We start from the raw sequence: 27,630 nt of genomic DNA, 5'->3' as shown, positions 1-27,630 counted from the left end.
TTTATGCCAGTCACAATGCAATTGCAGTATATCCAAAAACAACCTAAAATGTACTCCACATTTTTAAAATTTCTCTATCCCTTTCTCAAGTCTAGAAAATCAACAAAATAATCCAGGCGTGGTGGCTTATGCCTGTAATCATAGCAATTTGGAAGGCCAAGGTGAGAAGATCACTTGAGACCAGGAGTTCAAGATCACCCTGGGCAACACAGCAGGACTCCGTCTCTACAAAAACTAATAATAAAAAAAAAAATTAGGCAGGCATGGTAGCATGTGACTGTACTCCTGGCTTGGGAGGCTAAGCCAGGAGGATCACTTGAGATCAAGAGTTTGAAGTTGCAATAAGCTATGATCGCCACTACACTCCAGCCTGGGCAACAGAGCAAGACCTTGTCTCAAAAACAAAAAAAAGGAAGGAGAAGAAAAAGAAAATCAACAAAACAAAATATCTGATTTGTGGCATTTATTTGCTGATTTCATGGTGTAAATACTCTCACTATGGCTAATTTCAAGAGACCAACATGAAGTCAATGAACATAGACTTGAGAAGAAATGTGCAGTAGCACACTATTGTATAGTACACCCACCATCAAGATAAAATAGACATAAATAACCAAAAGAGCATAGATAATACGAAAATATAGTGAAATAATTAGAAAAGATGAGTTTTTAATATTTATTTATTACATTTAATATGTTATAATTTATTTAGTTATAAGTGTACATAATTTAATTTTTAATAATGGCTATGTTTAATAAATCAGCTTGCATAATTCCTGAAAATTTAACAATTCAGCTCTCACAAATGAAGATAAGCTAGATCCAGCAATGGATGGAAATAGGGTTTGTACATCTATCATTCTATCATACCTGTTTTTGTTACAGCCAACACAGACTTGCAGTTCCAAAGCCATGGAACTTTTTATACTTATTATATTTGACCTTTCTGCAACATTCCCAACCCTTTCCATACACTTTTCAACTATAGTCAGCCCTCCATATCAGGGGATTCCACATTCCCAGATTCAACCAACCACAGGTGGAAAAATATTCTAAAAAAGAAAGAAAGAAAAATAATAATACAACAATAAAAATATAAATTAAAAAACAATACAGTATAACAACTATGTACACAGCATTTACATTATATGAGGTATTATAAGTAATCCAGACATGATTTTTAAAATACAAGAGGATATGCATAGTTTTTATGCAAATCCTACACCATTTGATATAAGGGACTTGGGTATCCATGGATCTTGGTATCCGAGGGAAATCTGAAACAAATCCCCCTACATATAACGAGGGACAACTGTACCCTGTGATTCCTTTCCAGTGCATTTTAGGACTTTATTTATCCACCATTCTCCTTAAATGTTCACATTGTTTTAATCTCAGCCCCCTTTTCTGCTCATTTTGCAAACCCAGTCTGGGCAATCTCACCAATGACTTCAGTTAGCAACTATTCACCAATGACTCCCAAATCTCTATCACTTAGTAGACCAGACTGTTCTGCTGTACTCCAGAATGGACTGCAGACTGCCTTATGAGTTAGGTCCCCTTCTTATATACTTACTAATTAAGTAATTAGTTAGGTAATTATTTATGTCTGTCTCTCCCACAAGGCTGTAAGCTTCCCAGGCACATGGAACATTCTGACACTTTGTGCCATATCCTCAGAGTCTAGCACATTATCTAGCACAGAGTACTCACTCTAGGGATCAATGAAGATATAAACAAATAACCAATAAGTATTTCAAAGACAACATGTACAGAAGACAACTCAATAAATGTACCCTAAAATGTGTTTCTCTCGTGCATACTGATCACAATGAATGATACCAGCATCCAAACTCTGCCCCATGTGAAAGAATCCCAGATCCTCTTTGTCATCTCCCCTCCACATCGCTTCAATATCTTTCAAAACCATTTCCTCTTCCCCACCACCACACCTACTACCTTAGTTTAGACTCACTCTTGGCTAGACCACTGCAGTAGCCTGCTGAGCTCATTGCCCCTGTCTCTCCCCACTCCAACTCAACTGTATAGTCCCACCAAAACAAACTCTAAAATTAACACTATGGCCATCTCTCTTTAATAACCTATCAAGTGTGGTCCACTATAAACCCCAAACTCTTTACTCTAGCACTCACATAGCCCTTTATGGTCAGGACTCCATCTGGCTTCCTAGCCTCACTCTTCTTCCTCTTTCCCGTGAGGAGTCTACGTTCCACTCGCACTCACATGGCTGCAGTTCTCTGCCCTCCTTCACATCTCTGGGCCTGTGCACATGTACTTCTCTCTGCCTGGAATATCCTTTCTCTGTGGTTCACATGGTAGTCACGGCCCATCATAAGTATCCCTGCCACTGTGATGCTTTCTTGATCCCTACGTAAGACCCTCCTCTGTACTTTTACAGCACTCTAATCCTTCCATGACTGCATTTATCCCCTTCTATAGTGGTTACTTTTGAGCATTTATTTCTTCCCCACTAGACTATGAACTTCTGCCCAAAATAGACTACCTTTACCACAGGGACAAGCACATAGTAGGAACTCAGAGTTCCTCGGATGCCTATAAAAAGACAAACCATGTGTTCTGCAGAGAAAGTACAAAGTCAAATAGCTGTTGTCCCTTTTAAAACCACTCACCTTGAAAGTTATCTGCTCAGTTTAATGATGGTGGCATTACTCCAAGTATCCTTGGAAGTCAACTTTCAGCATTGTCTAGGGAATGTTCTTTAAATTATCTCAAGTGAGGCCAAAAAAACATCATTCTGAACAGATCTGAGGTCTAGGAGGAATCATTGGCCGAGCAATACAATTCTGTGTAGAAAATGAGGAATGAATTATCTAAAACACCGTATAATGACTGATGCAGGGAGACTGACTAATTAACTGGCTCAGAAGCATGTCTAGAGGGACAATCTCAAAAAATACTTTGAGGAAAGGGTGTTATTATTTAAAGACATTTGCAACTCCTTGGGATGATTAACAGACAATATTAATGTGGATGTATAAGAACTGGTACCTTGCTTGGCCCACCACATGAAGCTCTTCAAATTAGCCTTTTTCAAAGACTGTCCAATATGAATAGGTATTACATTAAAGGGGGAAAAGAAACCAGTGACTAAAGAAATTTAATGCACAGTATTAAACAAAGGAAAAAAGGTTTTACTCCCAGACTTCTCAGAGCTGTTAATATCTTACTGTGACTTTAAAGTGAAGTCTTAATGTGAAGTCCATCTATGGTACACAGGGTTTCTCAAATTCTTTTTTTAGAGACAGGGTCTCACTCTGTCATCCACGCTGGAGTGCTGGAGTGCAGTGGCACAATCATAGCTCACTGCGACTTCGAATTCCTAGGCTCAAGTGATTCTCCCACCTCAGCCTCCCGAGTAGATGGGGCTACAGGCACAAGCTACTACAGCTGACTAATTGTTTTTGTTTGCTGTAGAGATGGGATCTTGCATGTTGCCCAGGCTGGTCTCAAACTCCTAGCCTCAAGCAATCCTCTCACCTTGGCCTCCCAAAGTGCCGGGCTTATATCTGTGATCCACTGAGCCTGGCCACTCTTTTCATTTTAGAGACTCCAGTAATTCATTTCTGGGAAATTCTCTTGTATTATTGCTGTGTTGATTTCTTCCTTTCTATTTGCTTCACCCTTTTTCTCTGGAACTTCTATTATTTATATGTTGGGAATTCTGGATTGATTTTCTGATCTTTTTTCTCTACTTTGATCCATTTTTATTGTTTAGTTCTATTTTCTGGGAGATTTACCTAACTATAGTATCCAATCCTTCTATACATGTTCATTTTAAATTTAAGGTACTCTACCTTGGAATATTCTTGATCCAAAGGAGAATATACAAAAGGGTTAGCACTAGAATTCTCTGTGTTCCACTCTAGAGAAAGTAATGTTGACTATTCAGAGTAAGGTCATACGGCATTCAAAAATTAGCTCTTTATTTGATTATAGCCTGAATGTAATGTGGATTTGTTTATACTGAGTCATCTTATCTCTTGCATTACAGTTTAAAAATCAGAGGAAATGGGTCTACTACATTTATCAGGAAGATCTCAGATTTAAAATAGTAGCAACACTTCAATTTGAGTTAAAATTAACCATTTGATAGATAATCTACAATAAATTTTAGACTAAAATACTTCCAAGCTGCTTTTCATCATATACCCACACAGAATGTAAACACAGTTTAATTACTAGCTTATGCAAGATTTTTAAATTTTATTTATTTATTTATTTTTAAGAGACAAGGTCTCACTCTGTATCCCAGGCTAGAGTGCAATAGTGCAAACATAGCTCCCTCCATCCTTGAATTGCTGGGCTCAAGCAATCCCCTGCCTCAGACTCCCAAGTAGCTGGGACTACAAGGTGTGCACCACCGTGCTCAGATAGCTTTTAAATTTTTTTGTAGAGACGGGTCTTGCTATGTTCCCCAGGCTTGTCTTGAACTCCTGGCCTCAAGTGCTCCACCACCATTGCCTCACAAAATGCTAGGATTACAGGCATGAGCCACCCACCACACAGGCCTCAAATTCTTTTATAGCATAATCCTTTTTTCTTGCAGATGTTGTAGGATTACCTTTGGGAAATACTGCTTTGCTTGGTGCTGGATGACTTGTAATATGAACCTACATTGATACCAAAAGCTACAGATGAAATTACTGGGAATTTATCCTACTCTAATTGCTTTACATGATGTATCTCTTTTATCCTTACAACATCTCTTTACAACAATTTTATAGTGTAGGTAGTACTAGTATCCTCAATTAATAGTTAAGGAAAAAAAGGCTAAGAAAGCTTAACTAACCAGTCAGAGACCACACAGCTAGTTAGCAATGAACAGATGTCACCCTGTCCCAGCCAACACATGGGCCCACACGTTTAACCTGGCACTGGGTGGGTTCTCACCTGCACTGCCCCGAGGACTTTCCCCAAGCTCTCCTGGAATGCACTGTTCCTTCATAAATTCCCTATGTCCACATGGCTAATTCCTACCCATTACTTTAAGGTCCACTGTATCCACCTTCCCCGGGATGTCTTCACTGCCAACTGGCTAAAAATAACCGTCCCCATGGTACCTTATTCCTTTCATGGAACTTATAAATTTACTATCTCATATATGCTGCACCAAGAGGCCAGAGTCACATAGCCTAAGAATAAAAAAGCTTTTGACTGGCTAACGTATCCCTGATAAGAGAGGTGTTTATGGTCTAACCACATTTCTACTGTTTTCTCAGGGTCAAGTTGGGTAAATAGCATAATAATAAATTTGAAATACTATTTTAAACATTTCAAAGTATTTCAGGAATATTATCTCATTTGATTCTCAACTTTGAAAGAAAGAAAAGAATTTATCTTTATAAATGAAAATCCTGAGCCAAGCACCTCTACAAGTGAATTAGTATATCCCATCCCCTAGCACAGCACTTACACATAGTAGGTGCTTATATGAGGAGTGAGTTAATGCTTGAGCAATGCTAACTTAAATTCTGGTCTTGGTCACATGTTAGCAGTCCTCCCACACTGACACAACATCTGCATATGTAGTAGGTGCTGTTGATAATCGACCACATCCCCAAGCCATTACCCCTTGAAAGTATGCCCACAGACTTCCAACTGCCAACCCTTTTATTTCTTTTCCTGAGGGTTTTCTCTGGACCTGCACTGACACTGGAAGCTCTGAGGACTAACACTCCCTGGAAGCAGTCTTCAACTAAACAGTAACTGGTTCTAGGATATAATACCCCAGCTCCTTTGCTTTTCAGGTAGATAATTCTAAGGCATATTTTCTTCATTCCCCGGGAAGACTTAAAACTTTAGTTGCTTAAAACGGCAAAACAGTAGCTGCCTTAATACAAACCCCTTACTGACAGCATTCCCTACTCCTACTCATGTTTCCTTGGCCTCCTAAATAAACTACCTGTGCTCAAATCTTTGTCTTGGGACCTGACAAACGAGACGCTAGAGGAGAGAAATAATAATTTCTAGTTTTAAAAATAAAAGGTAAAAAAGGGAGGGATCATTTATAAATAACTAATAATTATATTTTTCAAAGAGAAAACATTAACCAGCCACTATTTACTACTGCATAATGAGCAAATCCAAAAGGGGAGTTAATGTTGCTACATGAATTTTAACTCATGAATTTTCCAACATGAAAAAAGAAAGATTGTTTAGAAAAGTACAGAAAACACTTTAAAAATCTGTTAGGGAAAGTGTCATTTTAATACTCACTTTAGGCCTTAAATCTAACACCTTTCTCAGGTGCATAGACTTAGAAAAATGAAAATTCTCACATATTTTGCTTCTACTATTTTTGAAATAGCTTTCTAAAGAGTGTTTGTGTGTGTCTGTGTGTGTGTTTGTGTGTGTGTGTGTGTGTGTGTGTGTGTGTGTGTGTGTGTGAAAGAGAGAGAAAGATCAGGTTATGTTTCAATGAAGCCATCTAATTACAAGTATTTCTTAAAAAGTCCTCAGATCTCTGATATTCAGTAGGGCAAATGCTAGTAGTCTCTCCCACACACCCACATTTGATATCGCTGAGGATGTCCATTCATTTATTCAAAATTTATCAAACACTTTCTATGGAGAATTTCTGGGATTTAGTTGTAGAGATTTACAAACAGAAAAAAAGAAAGGCACAAGACCTATCCTCCAAAAGTTTTCAGTCTCTACAGAAAAATAAATAGTTACCATTTAAGGTGACAAGGGATGGTTTTGCTTCTAACCTACACAGGGTAGAAGCAAGGGAAGTGGAGGCAGCAAAGCAGGATTAAGACTGTGACGTGATGTTCGGTCTAAAATATCACAGTTGCCTGCACCCAGCCCACCATATTTTATTTAAAATTAAAATTAAAAAAATATAAAATATAACACTAACATGTACACTCAAAAGTGCTTTTTTCTAGATTTTCTGATTGCAAAATTTGGCTAAGCTCATCAAAGTGAATCTCTTTTCATTCTGAAGGATCCTCCTGCTTGGCTAAGGAGAATCAACCATATTCCCCTCTTAAGTAATCCAATGCTGCCGTAAAAGAAGGGATTCCAGAGGATGTGAAATATGAACTAAAACTCAAAAGAAAATTAGGAATTCAGGAGATGGGTGTGAGAAGGGAAGAGTGGATAGGATTTTTCTGGTAGAAATGTGTATTCTAGCTGCAAGAGAGGCTAAGAAATATCATCTATATTCTCTAGGGATTTGTCCCCAGCTAAAGTTCAGATTCTGTTCTTAAAAGTCTATAAATTATTTATATTTTGGTTCAATTTTACAAGAGAATATAAATGAATAATAAGACTGAGAAAGGACAAGGAACTCTTGGAACAGTCAGTAGATTAGTCTATTAGCACAAGGGAGAGAGGGACGGGTAGGGCATGGGCAAAGACTAAAGTACCAGGAAATGAGACCAGAGAGGCCAGCACAGAGCAGATCATGAAGAATCTTGAGTGCTAAGGAGTTTCTGTTTGTTTTCTTTTATTTTTTGTTTTGTTCCCCAGTTGTTGTTTTTTTTCTTTTTTTGAGGTATAATTCACATACCTAAAAATTACCCTTTTAAAATGTACAATTCAGTGATTTTTTAGTATATTCAGAGTTGTACAACCATCAGCTCCATCTAATTCCAGAACATTTTTATTACCACTAGAAGAAATTGCATATCCATTACTATTCACATCCCATTTCCCCTCCCCTGAGTCTCTGGCAACCACTACTCTAGTTTTAATATCTGGACATTTCATATAAATGAAATTGTACAAAATGTGGCCTTATATGTCTGGCTTCTTTCACTTAGCATAATGTTTTCAAGGTTCATCCATGTGTAGCATGAATCAGTGTTTCATTCCTTTTTGATGGCCCAGTAATATCCTACTGTGTGGCTATACTACATTTTGTTTATCTGCTCATCAGGTAGTGAATGAACAGAATCTTAAAAAATTGAATACCACTCTGTGGGGGAGACTGCTAGTTGGCTCTCACTATCCCTTTTCTCTACTGTCTTCAGACACAGAGCCTCTGAACTTTATATAAGTTTATATCCTATGGCCAGAACTTTGTCACATGGTATAATTCCCAGCTGCAAGGGAGGCTAAGAAATATCATCTATATTCTCTAGGGATTTGTCCCCAGCTAAAGTTCAGATTCTGTTCTTAAAAATCTATAAATTATTTATATTTTGGTTCAATTTTACAAGAGAATATAAATCTGGCCTAACCTTTATGCTTAAATATTGGAAACGCAGCAATGTAATGTCGCCACAGTTTTGGCTTCATGTTGCTGATTATTTATGACAGTGCTGAAGAAAGTTAAAATTAATTTTAATTTGTTCTTACAAAATTATTTTCCTAAAAATTCTAAAGTAACTCTAGTCTTCTTGCCATGCTTAACAACTAGCTTTCAAAAGACTACATTAAAAACTCAAATTACAAAATTAAAAAACCATTGACATATTCCCATAGCATATGGAACTATACCACCTCAAGGATTCTTTTAAATTATCACAGTCAATTGTGCCCTTACTGCCAGAAAACTCTTGAAGCAACAAGATGTATTCACTATAGCAAGATGTGCTCCTGAATTTTGATACTTTATTCTCGTATTAGTTCACAGTACTATATTTTATCATTCAAATATGGGATAGAATTAAAAATAAAATAATTTACAGCACTTAGTTCACTACTACTTGATATATGAACATTCTCAAGGCCTATCCATGAGGTACAGAACCTCTTAAATAAATATAAAAGAGGAAAAATCCATAAAAAGTGATCCAATTTAAAATACAGTAATTTATGAGCTGTTTTATGATCATTCACATCTACTAAATTCAAAAGTATATTATTTCAAAGCTACTTGGCTTCTATCCTTCTTTAAAAACATGGTACTTTTCTATAGTAGCATCTTTTATCCACTTAACAGTATGTAAATTATTATGTTCAACAAATTTAACTTCTTAATTTATGACTGGATTGCCTTAAGAATGATTTTGAATGGCTAGGGCAGTCATAAAAATCATCAAACATAATATAAAGTAAAACTGACTATGTAAAATTGATTTTTAAAAATATATTTATAATACAAAGTATTAATTAAATAAAATTTGGAACCTGCTGAAAAGGAATCAGAATATCACAATAAAGTATATTAAATTGAGTATTAAATACTTAAGCGGTCTCCAAAATTATATTGACCAACAAGATTTTACATGGGAGAGAAAAGAAATGGAAGACAACCACTTTCAGTCAAGATAGAGTAAGAGGGACCAAAATTGCCTTCCCGTTTAAAAAACAAAGGTTCTATACAAAATATATGAAATAACAGTTTTTAAGATACTGGATACCAGGCAATAATACTTGAGAAATCAGAAAAATATGATGAGGTGAACTCTAAGGAATGAAAAACTGGTGACATGAGCCCTCTCACTGTCCCAGCTTCCAGATCACAGCCCATGAGAGGAAAACCCAGGCAGTACCTAGCATAATCCTTGAATTGAGAAGATGAATCTGAGAAACTAGGGATATCAGGGCAACTAGAAATCACAGGACACAGTACTGGAGAAAAGAGAGCTGAACACAGAGAGATCACCAGAGATCTGCAAATGGATATTCAGCAGAGTACTGATGAGCACATGCATGTGAGAAAACAACTCAACATCAGGAAAAGAACTATCTGAAAGGATTAGTGGCAACAGTATACAGAGCTCATATAAGGCTGAGAATTGTGCCTGTTCCCCTCAGCCAGACCAGAAAACATCATAATTCATAAAGTGTTGGGTAGAGTACTCAGAAACTAATCTCAAAAACAAGAAAAATGCTCAAGAGGATTTATAGGGATATAAAAATATTCAGTACCCAACAAAGTAAAATTCACAATGTCTGGCATCTATCAAAAATTACCAGGCATCTAAAGAAGTAGGAAAACAAAACCCACAGCAAGGATAAAAAATCAAACAAACAAAATTGACCAAGAGCTGAAAAAGACATTAGAATTTGCAAACAAGGTCATTAAAACAGTTATTATAAATCTATTCCATGTGTTCAAAAAGTTAAATAGAGACATGGGAGATTTTAAAACACCCAAATTCAACTTCAAAAGATGAAAACTACAATATGGGAGATGAAAAATACACTAAATATAAGTTCTGATAGTGAACTTGAAAACACAGCAATAGAAACTACCCAAAATGTAACACAGAGGACAAAAAAAAGAATAAAAAATATATGAGCAGAGCATCAGTGATCCTCATATACATGCAATTGGCGTCCCTGAAGGAGAGAAAAGAGAGGAGGGAACACTAAAAATATCTGAAGAAATAAATAATAATTTTTTTTTCAAACATGATGGAAACTATAAATCCACAGGTCCAAGAAGCTCAATGAACCCAAGGTACAGTAAACAATGAAGAAAGCTATGCCAAGACATACCATAATCAAATTGTTTAAAACCAGTGATAAAGAGAAAATGTCATAGGACATGTTATCCATAAAAAAGAACAAAATAAGGTTGATGGCAGATTTCTCATAAAAACCAAGGCAAGTGAGAAAACTATGGAGTGTTAAAAGGAAAAAAAAATCAATCTAGAATTCTATAGCCAACAAAAATGGGGTTAAATAAAGATGCTATGAAAGCTGAAAGGAATCATCACCAGTAAACCTGTGCTACAAGAAATGTTTAAAGGAAGTCCTTCAGGCAGAAGGAAAATAATTCTAGATGGAAATTTAGGTACACACAAAGGAATGAAGAGCACTAAAATGGTAACTGCTCAAGTAAGATTTTTATATTATGTAAATCTATTTAAATGATTATTTACTGTTTTAACAAAAATAACAATATAGTGAATGCTTTATATATATATATGAGAAATAAAATAAGGTATGAAATGAATTTAATGTGTTTCAATAGTTACTTGAAAATTATAAATTTGCACAAGAATATTTCAAATCTGCTAGTCAGTGAAATTAAAACTATGGCTACTATTCTGAAATCCCATTCCATTTGGCCTGTACTTTCCCATTTGGTTTGAGTTGTCTTACCACTATGCTTTTGAAAATAGACGTTGAATTTATTATATTCACTTTCATAGAGAAAAGGTAGTAAAACTAAAAGGATGTTCTTAGAGAAAAAGTAGTAAATCTCTTTACTACTTTTTACCACAAGTTAACTCACAAGTTTAGGCAATGGCCTTTGCTGAACTTTATAAATAAAAGCAAACAACTATTGTTTCATTGTGATACTAACCTCATCTAATTTTTATTTTAATGTAGGTAACTTTTAAAAATTGGGTCAAATACATAAGTAGGAGATTTAAAAATATATTTATAACACAAATGACAAAAGCAAGTTCCCTTCCTTGTTTTCCCAACCTGTCAAAAATGAACACAATGTATAATAAAAGTTAGAGGGAGAAGATATCAAAGCAGTACTAACTTCTCATCATCAAGAGACATAAGAAAGCAATAATAAAATCAAAGCACAACTGGGGATTCACAAGTATAAAATTGTATATATTGCTAAAGAATTTTTCTCCTATTTGTGAAACCTATTCATGAGCATATCTAGGAGTTTTCTCAATGAGTAACAATGTGCTGCAATGAAAGTGGAAATAGAGAAATACAGAGTAGGTGCATCTTTTGGGTAGCAAGGGAAAGGTAGGCTCCGAGATGAATAACTAGTACAAACAACATTACCTTGCAAAAGGGGTTAACTCATCCATAAAGTATATAGTTAACAGTCTTTTGTGTATATCACTATGAACAGAAATACTGATGCACATTCAAATTTGGGAACTACTAAGCTAGACTAAAAGAATGAACAGGCAAGTTTCCATGCTGAAGTCTATGCATTCAGATTCTGCCATATGAGACAATTATTAAATCTCTAGCAGGAAATAGAAAATAAGTGGAAAATTCTAAAGTATTTCTGCTTATCAGCAGAGCTTATTTCAACTTATTTGCATAGTTAGCCTCTATAACCATTACATATTATTACATTTAATATTATTGTATGAATTAAATGAGACAATATATGTGAATATATCCAATATCAAGGTTCAACATATGTATGATAGATTTTAATCTAAGTGTTGCTCTAGCACACCCACAAGTTGCATAAAAAATCTCAGCCACTTGCAGGAAGCAATTCCTGTCTTTTTAAATGGACAGTCTTTGTATTGATTTCATGAATTTTGGCAACAGCTGTGAAACTTGTTATCATGGGATTACATCTTATATAAGGATTGCATTCAAATATGTTTAAATGCATCTGATGCTTCTTCATTCTTCTGTACCAGAAAGGGTAAAAGGGCAAGATAAAGAAATCAATAAGAGAGAAGGAATATTCAAAGACATTTTTAAGAATATAATAAATTTGAAATCTGCCCAGAATGTCAGCAGGCATTAGTACATAATATCAAATATGGGCTAGCATTGTACAAACACCAGAAATTGTAACAATGATAGTGGCATTAATAATAATGATATAGGCTGAGTGTGGTGACTCATGTCTGTAATTCCAGCACTTTGGGAGGCCAAGGTGGGAGGCCAGGGGTTCAAGACCAGCCTGGTCAACAAACAAGATCCTATCTCTATAAAAAAAAATTAAAAATTAGCCAGGTGTGATGGTATGCACCTGTAGATCTAGCTACTTAGGAAGCTGAGATGGGAACATCACTTCAGCCCAGGAATTCAAGGTTACAGTCAGCCATGATCAGGCCACTGCACTCCAGCCTAGACGACAGAGCAAAACCCTGTCTCTAAAAAATAATAATAATAATAATACAGATAATCCAAGTTTAAATGGCTTATTAGGAAAGAAAGGGATTAAAACAGAATAGCAAATGCAAGGAAACCTGGGCCATTAAAAAAAAGACAAAAGTGTAAAGCAGTAAGTGTCAGGCCTCTAGCCTAATAAAGAAATGATGAAAAACCAAATCAGATGGTGGGGTAAGTAAAGAGGTGATATGCAGTGTTGCTGGTCATTTAGGAAAAGAATGAAACCAACTTGGTAGAATATATTGCTCTGTTTTTTAAGTGATATAATTCACTTTATCCAATAACAACAAAATCCAATAAATACATCTAATTACAATCAAAATCTATAGTAATATTGGCTATGTGGGCAAAGGAGTCTGAGAATGGAGGCTTTATCATCTAAACCTGTGCTGCTCATTAGCCTCATGTGACTATTTAATAATTAAAATTAGATAAAAGTAAATTCAGGCTCTTGGCTGCACTAAGTAAATTTCAAGTGCTCAAAGCCCACATGTGTCTAGTGACTACAGTATTGGAGTGCACAGATATAGAATATTTCCAACATCATGGGAAATTCTACTGAACAGCACTGATCTAAAACAACTGTTAGGCTGGGCGCAGTGGCTCACAGCTGTAATCCTAGCACTCTGGGAAGCCGAGGTAAGAGGATCGCTCAAGGTCAGGAGTTCGAGACCAGCCTGAGCAAGAGCGAGACCCCATCTCTACTAAAAAATAGAAAGTAATTATCTGGACAGCTAAAAATATATAGAAAAAATTAGCCAAGCATGGTGGCATATGCCTGTAGTCCCAGCTCCTGGGGAGGCTGAGGCAGAAGGATCACTTAAGCCCAGGAGTTTGAGGTTGCTGTGAGCTAGGCTGATGCCACGGCACTCTAGCCAGGGCAAAAGAGCAAGACTATGTCTCAAAATAAATGAATAAATAAAATAAAATAACTGTTAGAAGTGCCTTCTATATAAGAGATGAGATCTAAAGGAACACACACAAAACCAATAGTCATCCATCCGTTCATGCAGAACATTTATTGAGCATCTCTCATGTGAGAGTTGCTGTGCTAAACATTCAGAGACCACACAATAAAACAAAATAGTCCCTGTCCTCAAGGAGATCACAGCATAATAGGAAAGAACAACATATAAATAACTGGTCAATCAGCAAACACTTGCTAGGCACCAACTGGAAGAAATGTACTACAGAAAAAGACAAAAACAGTAAGCATGTGGTCTCTGACTTCAAGGAGCTTACAATCTAGTTAACGACATACAACATGGAGTAAGATGTAAAATGTTTTAGTGGCAAATTAACATTTGCAACTGTGTACTTCAAGCTGTGATCCATGAGTTTGATATAGAATTTTTTTCCATTTTGGTATTTCATCAGGATGAAAATATAAAAAATATATATATATAAATTTATTCTAATCAATTTCTGGATAAGCATTTTAAAACTAAATACTGCCATCAAATTTTCATTCTGTTTTTTGCCATTGGTGTTTTCAATAATGCATGTACAAAGTGAAGGCCAAATAATATATAGTTTGCTAATCAAATAAAGTCCAGTCAAAGAAATGGTGAGGATGAACTGAATCATTACAGAACATATGGTAGTATAGGCATCCAAAAGTACCTGCATTATAGTAGTTAAAATCATCATCATGTTGAGTATGAAGATAATGCACGCATCCTATCTCTGTGTAGTTTCTACACAATCTGTTCTCCATTTCAGCAATCTTTGGATACGGCTTACACATTTGATTTAGAATTCAATAACTCCACAATGCTAATCACATTTTCAAGAGAACAAAAAAAATGTTATAGACTTCCTGGGTGATATCTCATTAAAACTGACATTTGAGGATTATTTACTGGTAGAATTTTGGTCGTGTACAGTCTGATTACCCTGAACCAGCAAACAAAGCCTTGAAGTTAATATTGTTTGTTTTTAATCTACTTTTAAAAGGACATTTTCTGTATTATACTGATATAAAATGTAGAAACAGATTAAAAAAGGAGAGAATCTGAGGCTACATCTTTATATGCTCAAACCCAACACTGGCAATGTAATTTACAACAATACAGCATCATTTGCCACATAAGTCAATGTTGTTTCTTTTAATTTCATCAGCTCTGTTATTTATATTTGATATTTATTTGCTCATTGGCTTTGGTTTTATAATTTATGAAATATATAAGCAAAAGTGTTTATCTTTTATTTTCCTACATACTTAAGTAAAATGTTTAATAAAAATAAGTTCACACTATGTAGACCAGTAGTCTTAGCCAAAACCAGCCCATTCTTCCTGTGGTGTTTTATCTGGAAATGGTGCCCATTAGGAAGCCAAAGTTTCTCTGCCCTCCTTACCATCTGGGCATGGGGAACCATGGATCTCTAGGAGCCACAGAATAATTGCCGAGACCACAAATATATATGTAAATCCATCTATATATTAAATATACTATAATCCTATATTTGAAAAGTATAAAGACGCTATTCTGGGTAATAAAATGCAAATTTCTTTTAAAGACTTCACTATTGAGCAGCTTTTCATTATGGATTTTCTCAATTAATACTAGAACTCAATTTGTAATCCTGTGAAAACATAGCCATAACTCTAAACTACTACAGGAATTTAGAGAAAAGAAACACCATGGTGAGCTGCAGTAATCAGAGGAGCATCACTAAAGAAGTGGGACATACATTGGGCCTAGGGCAAAAGTAGAGCAGAGAAGGTACAGCTTCCTAATGGGCATACTCTGAATAGAACCCCTGTGGAATGAAAGTCTGATTTTGGCTAAGATGACCACTGATAGAAACCTGTACTGTTTAGTTCTCTTTCAATTGCAAAAGGCAGAGACTCAATTTATAGATAGCTTATGGCTCACATAACATAACTCCAGAAAACTCAGTGGTAGAACCAACCTTGAGATTGACCGAGTGCACGAACTGAAAAATTAAAATGCTGTTCTTATTTTCTCTCTCTCTCTTTCTCTCATCTTGACTTTTCTTTATTTGTTGATTTACTCTCTCAGGCTGACCATACCCATTTATCTAAAATCTAACCCACTTGAGTAGCTCCAACTTAGGACTTAAATCCTTAAAGACTTACTGAGTGCAAGGCAAGAAGTGGCAACAGTTAAAAATGTAAAGGTAATAAAGATAGGCTAGGTCCAGACTGTAAAAGAACTGGTGTCAAGCGAAGGAGTTTGGGCTTTTAAAGTCAAACCTGGCCTAAGCTGATTTAGGAAATCTAAAACCTATATGAAGAAATGTTTATTTCAAGATTTCCTGAGCTGCAGTGTGCTCTGGAATAGATTATTACAGTCTACCCCAATCTGGCTGGAGGAGGCTCACAATTTCCCTCTTTGCTAACAGTACTATTCCAGAAGGGTAGGCACCTAGACCCAGATGGAGCAACCACAATACCCCATCTCCCTGGCCTCAGTGGAGTGGTCCATAGGTGTATACCTGATTGATTAATAACATAATCCAATCACAGGGCTTCCTTGAGGTATTCAGTTTAAAATGTTTACATTTTGAATCAGATACCCAGGGAAATCTTAAAGGCTTCCTCATACTGTGCTGGGATGTAGAGTACAACTCAGTAAAATTAACAGAAAATAGAAGCAATTTCCTGGGTCTCACACTGAGTTTGTATTTTACAGTGGAGCAGCAAGGGGATCTGGGCCAATGATTTTGATCAATGGAACTAGATCCATTTAAAGAAGAGATTTGAGTACATAAAACAGAAGAAGAAAGTAGACTATCTATGAATAGAATTCAGAGGCACCACAGAGTAAAAAGAGGGACTGAGTAATAGCAGAACAAAGGAAGAATGTCTCAATAGACTTTTCAAGATCAAAACAGTGGCATCTACTGAAAAAGCTATAGAAAGAACCCTAGGGCCAAAGACGCAATGAGAATTCATAATGTTTCCTGATTTAATTTAATAGTAGAAATCTACATATAGGAAAGAAAGGAGACACAGAGCTTTTGATTTTAACCAAAATGATAAGTAGAAATAGAAATGTACAGCCTCCACTCTCCATTCTTACTTTTAGATCTAAGAGAAACCTATAATGTGTACTTCCTGCTGGGACAATAAAAGAAGGCATGATACAGCACACTCTCTCACTTCTCTCTTTAACCCTCATCTTCCAGTATCCAGTTCTCTCAAGGTGAGTGAAGGAGCCCAAGACCAACTGCAGCACTGACATTCACTTCAATGGGAATAACAGCTTTCACCCCGGAAACTTCTTTTACTGCTTGTGAGCATGAGATGCTTACTACAAGACTGCAGGCTTTGGAATCAAACTTGGATTCAAATCCTAATGTAACCCCTAGCTGAATGACCCTTGGCAAAGTATTTAACTTTTCAAAGTCTCCATATACCTTTGTGTTGGGGGGGGGGGGTTAAACAAGGTGGAACTAGGGAAATAGGAACTAAGCTGCTGGAGTTTGAGATACAGAATTGATTAAATCATTCCTGCAAAGTGCTTTAGAACACGCTATGTTCGATAAACACCCGCAAGCCCCTACATAGCACCCCATAGTCACTGGGCCACAGATGTAGCACAGTGGATCTGCAGTGGTCCTTGGCTCTGCTCCCTCTCTATAAAATGAGGGGAGGCCACGCTGCAGGCCTCCAAATCACAGCACTGGTTCCCTGAAAGGATTAGAGGAATCAGTCCCTTAAAAGTCTTTTGCATGTGGCATATTACTAGGGATTAATTAAGTCAATCCTTAGTGCTAGTGATTCATCTTTTAAAAGGCTTCTACTTCTTTCTTACCACTACCATTCCTAAATGGGGACCCACTACCATCATTCTCCTAAGTTCTGGAAGAGCTTTCTTTCCAAGGAGTCACACAACTCCAGCCACTTTTCAATTCAATCCTATCTCCAGATGGTTATCATGCCTATCCTGGTCAAAACCATTTCATTAAGCAATCATTTGCTCACATTTTTCATTCTGCTTTCCCTCAGGGGTGGATACCTGTCATTCTTTTTGGCCTTGAACTATGGGACCCCATTATCACATGGGGAGAATCCTCTCTTTAAAAGACAGAGCCCACCTTCCACTGTAGAAGCTGGTGTACCAGCAGTGACAGCAAAGGCATCTCGGAGGATCGGTTCTGCAGAGGGATTTAGAGCCTTGTTTCTGACTGAATGGCTGGCCAGGTCTTCTGACTCTACCGGAAGATTCTATGAGTGGGTCAATGTGATGCACACATCCTAAATTGACCTCCAAAGAGTCATGCCCTTCTATAGTCTGATATCACTCCCATTCTCACGTTATATAAGACTCTGTCTTATCAGATTGGAGTAAGAGAGACTTCCTTGCTAAGCTGCCATGGTGTAAGAGTACCTGTGAGAGGGGTTACTACGTGGCAAAGAACAGCAAGTGGCCTCTGAGAGTGACCTCTGGCTGACAGCCAGCAAATGGCGTCTTCAGTCCTAAAACCACAAGGAGATAAATTCTGCCAACAATATAAGGGAGCTCGGAAGTGGATCTCTTCCCAGCTGATCCTCTGATGAGACTGCAACCCTGACAACACATGATGAGACCTCCGAGCAGAGGACGTGGTTGAGCTACGTGCGGACTCCTGAGCAATGAAACTGAGATGATAAACGTGTGCTGTGCTAAGCTGCTAAATTTGTGGTAATGTGTTACACAGCAATAGAAAAAAATACAGTCAATATTCTCTAATAAATTTATTGGATGCTTAAATTAAGTAAAGTCAGTTTCCATGACTTGCTATTGAAGACCTTGAGTGACAACAGTCTATCCAAATCTTACCCTCCTTTAGTAGCCATTTCAAATTTCAATCATCACTATTCCACTCGAATTAGACCAGTCCATACCCATCTCCTTCTTATCACAGCTTCTGGAGAAATGGGAAGAAAGTGCCATTTCCAGCAACCTGAATTCTCCTCAGTCTCACCAACAGCATGTTATGCTCTCTGATGCAGCAAGAATAGACAGGAGTTTTCCTCACTTTGAAGCTCTAAACAGAATTGATTGCAGGAAACAGGAAATCACACTTAAATTTTCTTTTCAGTATTTCACATTTTAAATGATTTGAATGAACTCCTATAAACCATAGATTTAGGAAAAGGGACAGTAACACGTATTTTTTAATAGAAAGCTCTTAGTTCTGTCTGCTTATTCAAAAATGCTTGCATAAGATCACATATTACCATTTTCTATGAAATTATAATGCTTTCTTCTGCATCTTAGACAATATATTCCATTTTTGAGTGTAACAATGCAATATCAGAAGTCTATCACTTTGGGGGCTCCACATCATGTGGGCAGTTATGTTGAAAAATTCTAGTGAAGTTTGGAGGAGAGAGGATTTGGCAGGATGAAGGAAAAGAACAAGTTGCTGTCCATTTTCTCTTTTTTTAAAGTCTGATTTATTCAGATATGAGGTCTACATGGACACAAATGACTAGTAATTCCATAAGCCCTCTATTTACTGAATCTATAAGTTCAGCCAAAGAAGCAGAGCTAATAAGAGATAGAGGATGTCCTGACCCTCGGGACATTATCCCTGACTGATATTGGTGGTCTCTGGAGTGGACACTCCATTACTATCTTCTGTCAATACTTTCTCTTCCCAAGGTTCTGAGTTCTCTTGCCAGTGAGGCTGATGATCCTCAAGTTTGAAAGACTGTGCTGATAAGCCTCAAGGGTGTTTGATTAGTAAAAGGGTTGTAGGTTGGTTGATAAGGCAAGGCCAGTGGGGGGCAGAGCAATATGGGGGCTATGGCTTGATTGCAAGAATGAATATCCCTCAGAGGGGTGTGTGTGTGTGTGTGTGTGTGTGTGTGCATATTTGTTTTAGCACTAGCTATAAGAGTCACGGTTCCCTCCCCATCAACAAGCAACAGTAAGGGCCCATCCCCTTATGACTTAATTGACTGATTTAAAATCTGATCTGCACATATATAAAAATGAGCATTATAAAGCTTTAGGAATATATAAATTTATGATATTATCATAAGATAGCCACAGGAGCAGCTTGCTCTTGTAATTAAGATACAGGAAACATAGATGTTATCCTCAGCTTCACACTGATTCACTATTGTATAACCTTGGGTCTATCAGTGTACCTGCTGCCTCCTTCCTAAAATGAAAACAGTATGTCATCCTACCTATCTCTCAAATGTTTTGAGGAATCATCAAGAAATATAACAGTTATAACAACAAGCTAGAAAACAATTGTATGTAACTGCGGATTTGTGCAATGAAAATTAAGTAGGAATATTAAAATTAAGCATTTTCTTTCTTTATTGAAAGAAAAAGGCTTCAAGCATAAAAGCCCCTACTAACTTAAATGTTAATATAAACTACATTTTAAAACAAACAAAAAATCCATTGAAGCAAAAATAAAAAGCCACATTTGGATGTAATAACAAAAAATGTCCACAACTACAATATTTCACTAATGAGAAGGTACAGATGCTACATACAGAAGGATTTTATGATGTCCATATGTTTCTCAAATGACTCTCCTTGTTAGTTATTTCTCCATATCTCTATTTAAGAATAACCTACACCTTCCCCACTGAGCGGGTATAAATTATAATATGTTGTAATATTTAAACAAATTCAAAAAAGAAGTAATTCTAATAAAAAGAAATGAAAGCTATTTAAACCTAGATGCAGATGGTAATAAAAATTTGAATTATGGGTATCATTTGAATTAGTTAATTCAACAGACTTTTACCTGGTCAGTTGGCCTTAAGATTTAAAACTCTTTAAAACCTCAAATAGAGTTAATCTCTATCTTAAATATATATGATAATTAATTATTTATATATAGTGGCAGTAACTTCATAAAGCAACTCACTCCACTATAATAATGGTCATAGTTAATTTGGCCACAAAACAACCAAAAATATCTATAACCATGGATAAAAACTACCTTTTAATTTCAGAAGAGCCATCATTATTTTTATAGAAGATGGCAGGTTAGTACGCTAAACACTCTCTAGTCAAAGTATTAGTCTGACTTTCCAGTAAAGGCCAGTCCAATAGGCAGAAATGCAGAGAAACAGGAAGACTGAGGTAAAAAAAAAAAATCTGTCTCCTACCCATAAACTGGTGTTTAATTTAAAACTATTAACTTCCTTCTGCACAACCTTATGTGCATCTAATCACGTCCATTCTGTACTGAAGATTATCAGTTCAGGAGCAGAGCTGGGAATGTATCTCTCTCTCTGGCTGGCAGCCTATCAAAGGTCAGACTCAGGATTTCCACCGTCCATGCACCAATTTTGTAGCTGAAATGTATATGAAAACATTAGCTTTTTACCACACAGAAAATGACATGTTCCAAGAAAATGTTGCTCTTCCTGAGGTGTGCCCCATTCAAACAAAATAGATGAGAATAAATTACAAGCAAGTTTTACAACTGACCAAATTACGTTCTTTCGGAAATACAATACTCTTATTAAGCATCTTAAATATGAATGGTTTCCAGAAGGAATGTCAGTAATTTGATGTTTGGGTGATTAAACTGGAACAGTGGTTTAAAAAGATAAGGAGTACTAAATATCTGTGGTAAAAGGCAAATACCTTAAACAACAAATTTTCAGTCACAATAATTTCTGTAATAAATATCAAAGTACCAAAGAGAAGTTCAAAAGATACCCTCTAAACATGATTTTTAATTTATTAACTGCAACTTATGCTGTGCTGATATTAATTACAGGATTAAAAGATTACTGGGGCATCAGAAAATAACATCTAGACCTTTTCAAATGTCAAAAGATTTTCTTTCTCATTATTTTTTCTTTAACATAGGTCCTCTATGTATTTACTCCCTCTTTCCTAGATTTCAATAATGTCCACAAGATTTGAAAACATGACAGCGCTTCGAATACTTGTAATTCTTAAGTCTTACTCTTTATGAGCAATCTCAGCACATCAAGAGTATTTAGTTGGAAAAGCATTGTTATATCATTTTGAGAGGAAAACAATTAACTCTTCACTTTCTTTTCTGGTAAAAGTTAAACTTTTTAAGCCCTTCTCATCCTACGCCCATATTTTACACACACACACACAAATATCTCACTTCTCACAGAATTTCAAAATGCTATCGTTACTTAATCTAGAAGTTCCTTTTACGAGATTACACACGCATCCCGGCAGAAAAACAAACGACAGATCCTCCTGAAATGAGAGCAAAGCAGACTCACTAGAGAATTTTCCAAGTCCACATCGCAGGAGCCGCTTCCTCCGCTCTCCGTCGCAGGCCACCTCTCCTGACAACCGCGCCTCGATCCGGGAGGCAGCTCGGTCCCACTGTGCCACGCCACACACACAGGCCTGACACCGGCACCTCTCGCTGCGGACAAGCGGGCGACGGTGTCAGAGCCAAACAAACGCCGCCAGCCAGGCGCTCAGGGAACGCCCCCCGTCCTCCGCGCTCTCCGGTCCGCGCTGTGACACCCTCGGGTGGCGTTTAGTTAAGCCAGTTTACCTCAGTAAGCTTACGATTTTCCTTCCACTAGCCAAGGAACTGCTTTATCTCCCATCCCCCAGCCTCCCGAACTTTTCTTAAAACCCAGTATTCCGACGTATAGATTTGAAACTTAAGTCCCCACGAAACATCACAGGTACCCCCATTAAGCGTTGCTCCCCTCAAGCAACACGTTGGCAGCACAAACTTTTCATTCACAGCTCAGCTCCGAGATAAACTGGGTGTGTATTTGGGGGCGGGGGAGAATCATGCCACCGACCCCTCGCCTCGGTTTGCCCAGCCGAACGCCGGGGTCTGCACCAAAAAGATCACCTAGCAGCCAACTTCTGACAAAGGTTCCCTTAAGCCCACCGATCCCTGGGTTGCGAGATGCAAGGCAAGTGGCATCGGAGTCCGGACGGAGATGCCGTTAACCCAGGGAGCCCGAGCAGGGATTGCAGCGGCGCATCCGGAGGACCCGGGGCACCCAATTCCTAGGGCTTGACCCAGCACCAGCCGGGGACCCCGCCGCGGTGCCACTCACCTCCGCCCGCTCCCGCTGAGGCTGTCGTGCCCTCCTTCGCTCCGCGCCGGCGACCTCCTAACTTCTCCCCCTTCTCCAAACAGCCATCTTTCGAGGAGGAGAAGAGAATGGCGAGGCAGGAAGCAAAAGGGGGCTTGAAAGTTGACTCGAGGACCGCCGCTGTTCCTCCAGCAGGGACTTACCGGCCACGGCAGGCGCCGGAGGAGGAGACGGCGGCGAGAGCGGCGGGCGCGGCGGGGCAGGCTCGGTGCGCGCTGCGCGATGTGCAGGACGCGCCGCCGCCGCCACCGCCGCCGCCGCCGCCGCCGCCGCGCGGGGGGAGCTCTGGAGGGCGGCAGCGGGCGGCTGCGAGCTGCGAGCTGAGCGGGCGGCGGCGCGCTGAGGAGTTGCTAAAAATAGCACTTCTTGGGGAGGGGTGTGGGGGACGGAGGTGGGAGGAGAGGCTCGGCCGGGAGCCCCGGCGCGGCGAAGGCTGGGCGGGGCTGGGTGGGGAGAGGAGGAAGGACCCGCGGCCAGAGCGCGGGCCCAGGCGCGGGAGACCGCAAGGCCGGGAGACGCGGGCCTGAGAGGATGAGGGGTGCGGGGACACCTGGGCGCGCGGCCGAGGCTGGGGGAAGGACGCGCGCGAGGCAGGAGGGCCGCGAAGGCCGTCTAGGGTGGAGCGGAGGAGACCTTGGGGCTGGACCGGCGATTCGTCCCAGGGGAAGGCCCGGGAAGCCTAAAACGACTTGGGGTTTCTGAAGCGAAACATGCCCACGCGAGGCGTGAGGTGATGGTCAGGCGGCCGGCGCACACCATCCTCCCTGCCCGGCGCGGGGTGGAAGCCCGGCCGCGCCCTCCCGCGCCCTCCCTGGCCCGGGGAGCCCGGCCGCTCAGGTGCGCGCCCCCAGCTCCGCGACTTCTTTTTAAACGCAGGAGGAGGGAGCACTGTGGCGCGGTACCCGGAACGGCCTCACAAATGCCTGGAGCTTAAAGAATCATTCAAGGGAATTTTAAAAGAAAATGCTACATTTGGGGTTTTTCAAAGGACCAAATGGGAAATGTGAGGAAATATGGTGACTGCTGTTGGAAACATGACTTAGGTTTGCCGCGTTTTAAGGCAGAACCGAGAGCATCATCCACTCTGAAACCAACCCTGATAGAAGGCAGACAGAGTTAGTAGGTCGGAGAACTGATGAGGTGATTGATCCCTTTCAGTGGTTAGTATTTCTACCTTGGGGATTTTTCTTTGTTTTTTTTTTGTTTTTTTGGTTTTTTTTTTACTGTTGTAAATTAAGTCTCTGCTAGTATTGCTAATACCTACAGATTCCTTTATAAAGCGTACAACACTGAAAGATGTAAATAAAAAGGGGGGAAGGTGGACGGGTGGAATGCTAAACATACCTGGCTAATGCTGACAGTTGATTACTCAAAGAGGCTAATATTTATGGTGTATATAATTTGACCCTCAAAAGAATAATAGCTAGTGTCTCTGCATGTATTTTATGGTTTTTCTCTACATCAGCTAAAACATAGCTAGCTCATAGATTATATGGATGGAAAGAACAAGAGAGACCTAACCCAATGCCCTCATTTTCAGAGGAATAAACCAGGATCCAGGGGAGTAACGTGATTTGCCCAAGGTCTCAAAGTGGCAGGGTTCGGATTAAAACTCAGGATTAAAACCTGACCACCAATGCCATAACACCAAGATAACTCAGTGAAAAGAGTGGTATGGTGGCTGTAGTTAAATTTAAAAGAATTCAGCATTCATAGTAGGCTAAAAGTGTGTGATTGCTAGATTTAGCCCTCACTTTGCCCTAATCAGGAATTCACACTACAGGGATGGTCGGCTAGCTTTAAATTTAAAAGGTCACATTCCTAAGGCTGTTGGTGCTAGAGCTTCTGCTAGCTTAACTTTTCCACATTAGGGATTCTGTTCGTTGGCATGGTAGATCTTAATAATGGGTTCTCATTTCCTGGGTAAAATCCACGATGTTGACTAAAATACTTTAGAGATACTTCTCATTTGTATTATATATGAGCCATAAATAAATATCTAGTGACCTTTCACCCTTTACCTTTCAAAATAGAGTCCTTTAAGACAGCAGTCCCCAACATTTTGGCACCAGGGACTGGTTTCATGGAAGACAATTTTTCCCGGGTAGGGAGGAGGACCGGGGAGCCGGAGCTCAGGCGGTGATGCCAGCGATGGGGAGTGGCTGTAAGTCCAGATGAAGCCTTTGCTGGCTCACATGGCTCCCCTCCTGCTGTGCCCCACCCCTTTCCTAAGTTTCATGGGGGTGGTGGAGCTCTGCTGCTGGTCCCTAGGTGGGGGGCCACAGCTTTTACAAATGGTCGTGTCCAGCTTTTTAAAAAAAATTGTAATGATTCTATTTGCCTACCATTGACTCTAAGGGAAACAATTCTCCCTCTATTGTCTCCCAAGAAAACCTTTTCATGTAAAGTGTAGTTGAAGCACATAAAAAGATATATCCCTGGGATTTCACTGGGCATCCAAAACAGACGTTTGTGTAATAAAGATGTATATGGGAAAATTTGAACTGAAACATACTTTCACCTGTTAAGAAGGTGGTAGAGGGAGTAGTTAACCTTCATTCACTTATCTGTATTTATGTCTACCACATCTAGGTCATTTCACAATAAGGAGCTGTCTTCCTCATCATTCTCCTGGATACTTGAATGCCAACTCTGAGCAAGGTATTTGCTGGGTGCTACTGAAGATTTGAATGTTTTAAGATACGATTTAGTAGAAAAGATTATAATTTCTCTTAAAGGTTTTGATTGGACTCCCATACTCTCTGAACCTATGTAATAGCATTTATGTCACTATGATTTTTTCTGGTTTTAGTCTCTCCTCAGCTGAAGTGTAGGAAGACAGAGATAACTCATTCACATTTTTTGTAATTTTTTAAATAGACTATTTTTTAGAATAGTTTTATTTATTTATTTATTTGACAGCCTCCATCTACAGCAAGGAACAGTTTTAGATGTATAGAGAAATTGAGAAGATAGTACAGTTGACCCTTGAACAACACAGGGTTAGGGGTACCAACTTCCTGAGAAGTTGAAAACTCACATGTAACTTCTGACTCCCCAAAAACCAAACTACTGATAGCCTACTGCTAACCAGAAGCATTACCAATAACGTAAACAGTCGATTAACACATATTTTGTATGTTATAGGTGTTATATACTGTATTCTTACAGTGAAATAAGCTAGAGAAAAGAAAATTTTTTAAAGAAAATCATGAGGAACAGAAAATATATTTACTAGTCATGAAATTGAAGTGGGCCATCATAAAGTTCTTCATCCCTGTGTCTTCACACTGAGTAGGTTGAGGAGGAAGAGGAAGAGGAGAGGTTTGGCTTGCTGTCTCAGAGGTGAAAGAAAATCCGCATATAAGTGGACCCTTGCAGCTAAAACTCATGTTGTTCAAGGGTCAACTGTATAGAGAATTACACTATATTCCCCACACATACATACACACAATTTCCCCTGTTATTAACATCTTCAGTATGATACATTTGTTATAATTAGTGAACTGATATTGATACAATTATTAACTGAGGTCTATAGTTCATTAGATTTCCTTAGTTTTTACCTAATGTCCTTTTTTTTTTCAGGATCACATCTAGGATACCACATTATATTTAGTAGTCATGTCTCCTTAGGCTTCTGGCTGTGGAGCTTTCTCAGACTTTCCTTGTTTTTGATGACTATGACAGTTCTGAGGAGTACTCGTCAGATGTATTGTAGGATGCTCCTCTATTGGAATTTGTCTGATGTTTTTCTCATGGTAAGACTGGAATTATGGGTTTGGGAGAGAAAGACTATTAAGGTAAAGTTCCATTTTCATCACATTATATCAAGGGTACCTACTAGCAACATGATTTATCACTGTTGATGTTAATCTTAATCAAATGGCTGAGGTAGTGTTTGTCAGGTTTTCCACTGTAAATTTACTCTTTTTCTCCTCCTTCACATTATACTCTTTAAAAGGAAGCCACTGTGTGCAGCCTACACTTAAGGACTGAGGAGTTATGGCCCCCTGTTTTAGGGCAGATTATCTACTTAATTTATTTGGAATTCTTGTATGTTCATTAACTTTTTATCAACAGAGATTATCACAGTGCCCTCAGCATAGTAGGTTCTTAATTCAAGTGGAAAGCAAAAATAGGATTAGTTAGGATTTTTCCCTCTAAGAAAGATGATAGGGTCCAGATGTCAGCAAGATGATGAAATATGACTTTCCAGTGCTTGTCCATCTGCAAAAACATCAATTTGAACAAATATCCATGCACAAAATTATCATCATAAGAGCTAAGGACACCAGGTGAAAGGATATAGCACCTGGATATGGCACAGAAAAGACACATTGAAAAGGGTAGGAATGACAGTTATACATTACTGTGTTACCTCTCCCCCAACCCCAGGCAGCATAGCATGGAGAGAGATACCCTTCATTTTGGGGAAGGAGAGGGAAGTCATCACCATCTTTGGCTTGATCCCAACAGTAGGGATCCAGTAAAAGCTAGTGCTGGGCAGGCCCCTATGACCGCAAACTCCACAGCAGTACTCCTGAACTGAGCCTCCAGACCAGGCTACGCAAACTTGAACTTCCAGGCCTGCCCTGCAGACTCAGTTTCTAGGCCTGCCACAGGTACAGGCCAGCCCCAGAAGTGCCAGGCTTCAGGCATGCCCCAGCACTAGGCCAATCCCTGCATCTCTACTCATCAAGCCAGCACCCACGGGCTCAGCCTCCAGGAAAGCCCCTGCTTATACAGGCCCCAGGCCTGCTCCAGGTTCCACATCAGCCCAGAGTCTGCTCAGC

At 38.8% G+C, this 27,630-nt stretch overlaps 1 protein-coding gene across 1 annotated transcript in view; it reads right to left on the bottom strand.

Annotated features, from left to right (window-relative positions):
- The window catches only part of HDAC9 (histone deacetylase 9), a 555,319-nt gene extending 532,133 nt beyond the window's left edge, over positions 1-23,186 (bottom strand). Inside the window, exon 1 of the mRNA XM_045565228.1 lies at positions 22,796-23,186. The gene's annotated coding sequence lies outside the window, so the exon portion shown is untranslated. The remainder of the gene's footprint in view (positions 1-22,795) is intronic.
- Positions 23,187-27,630: the final 4,444 nt, after the last annotated feature.

Source organism: Lemur catta, chromosome 11 (genome assembly GCF_020740605.2).
Source record: "Lemur catta isolate mLemCat1 chromosome 11, mLemCat1.pri, whole genome shotgun sequence".
In the NCBI taxonomy this organism is placed as follows: domain Eukaryota; kingdom Metazoa; phylum Chordata; class Mammalia; order Primates; family Lemuridae; genus Lemur; species Lemur catta.
The sequence above is the reverse complement of the archived record's forward strand: the minus strand, read 5'-3'. Positions and strand labels throughout refer to the sequence as shown.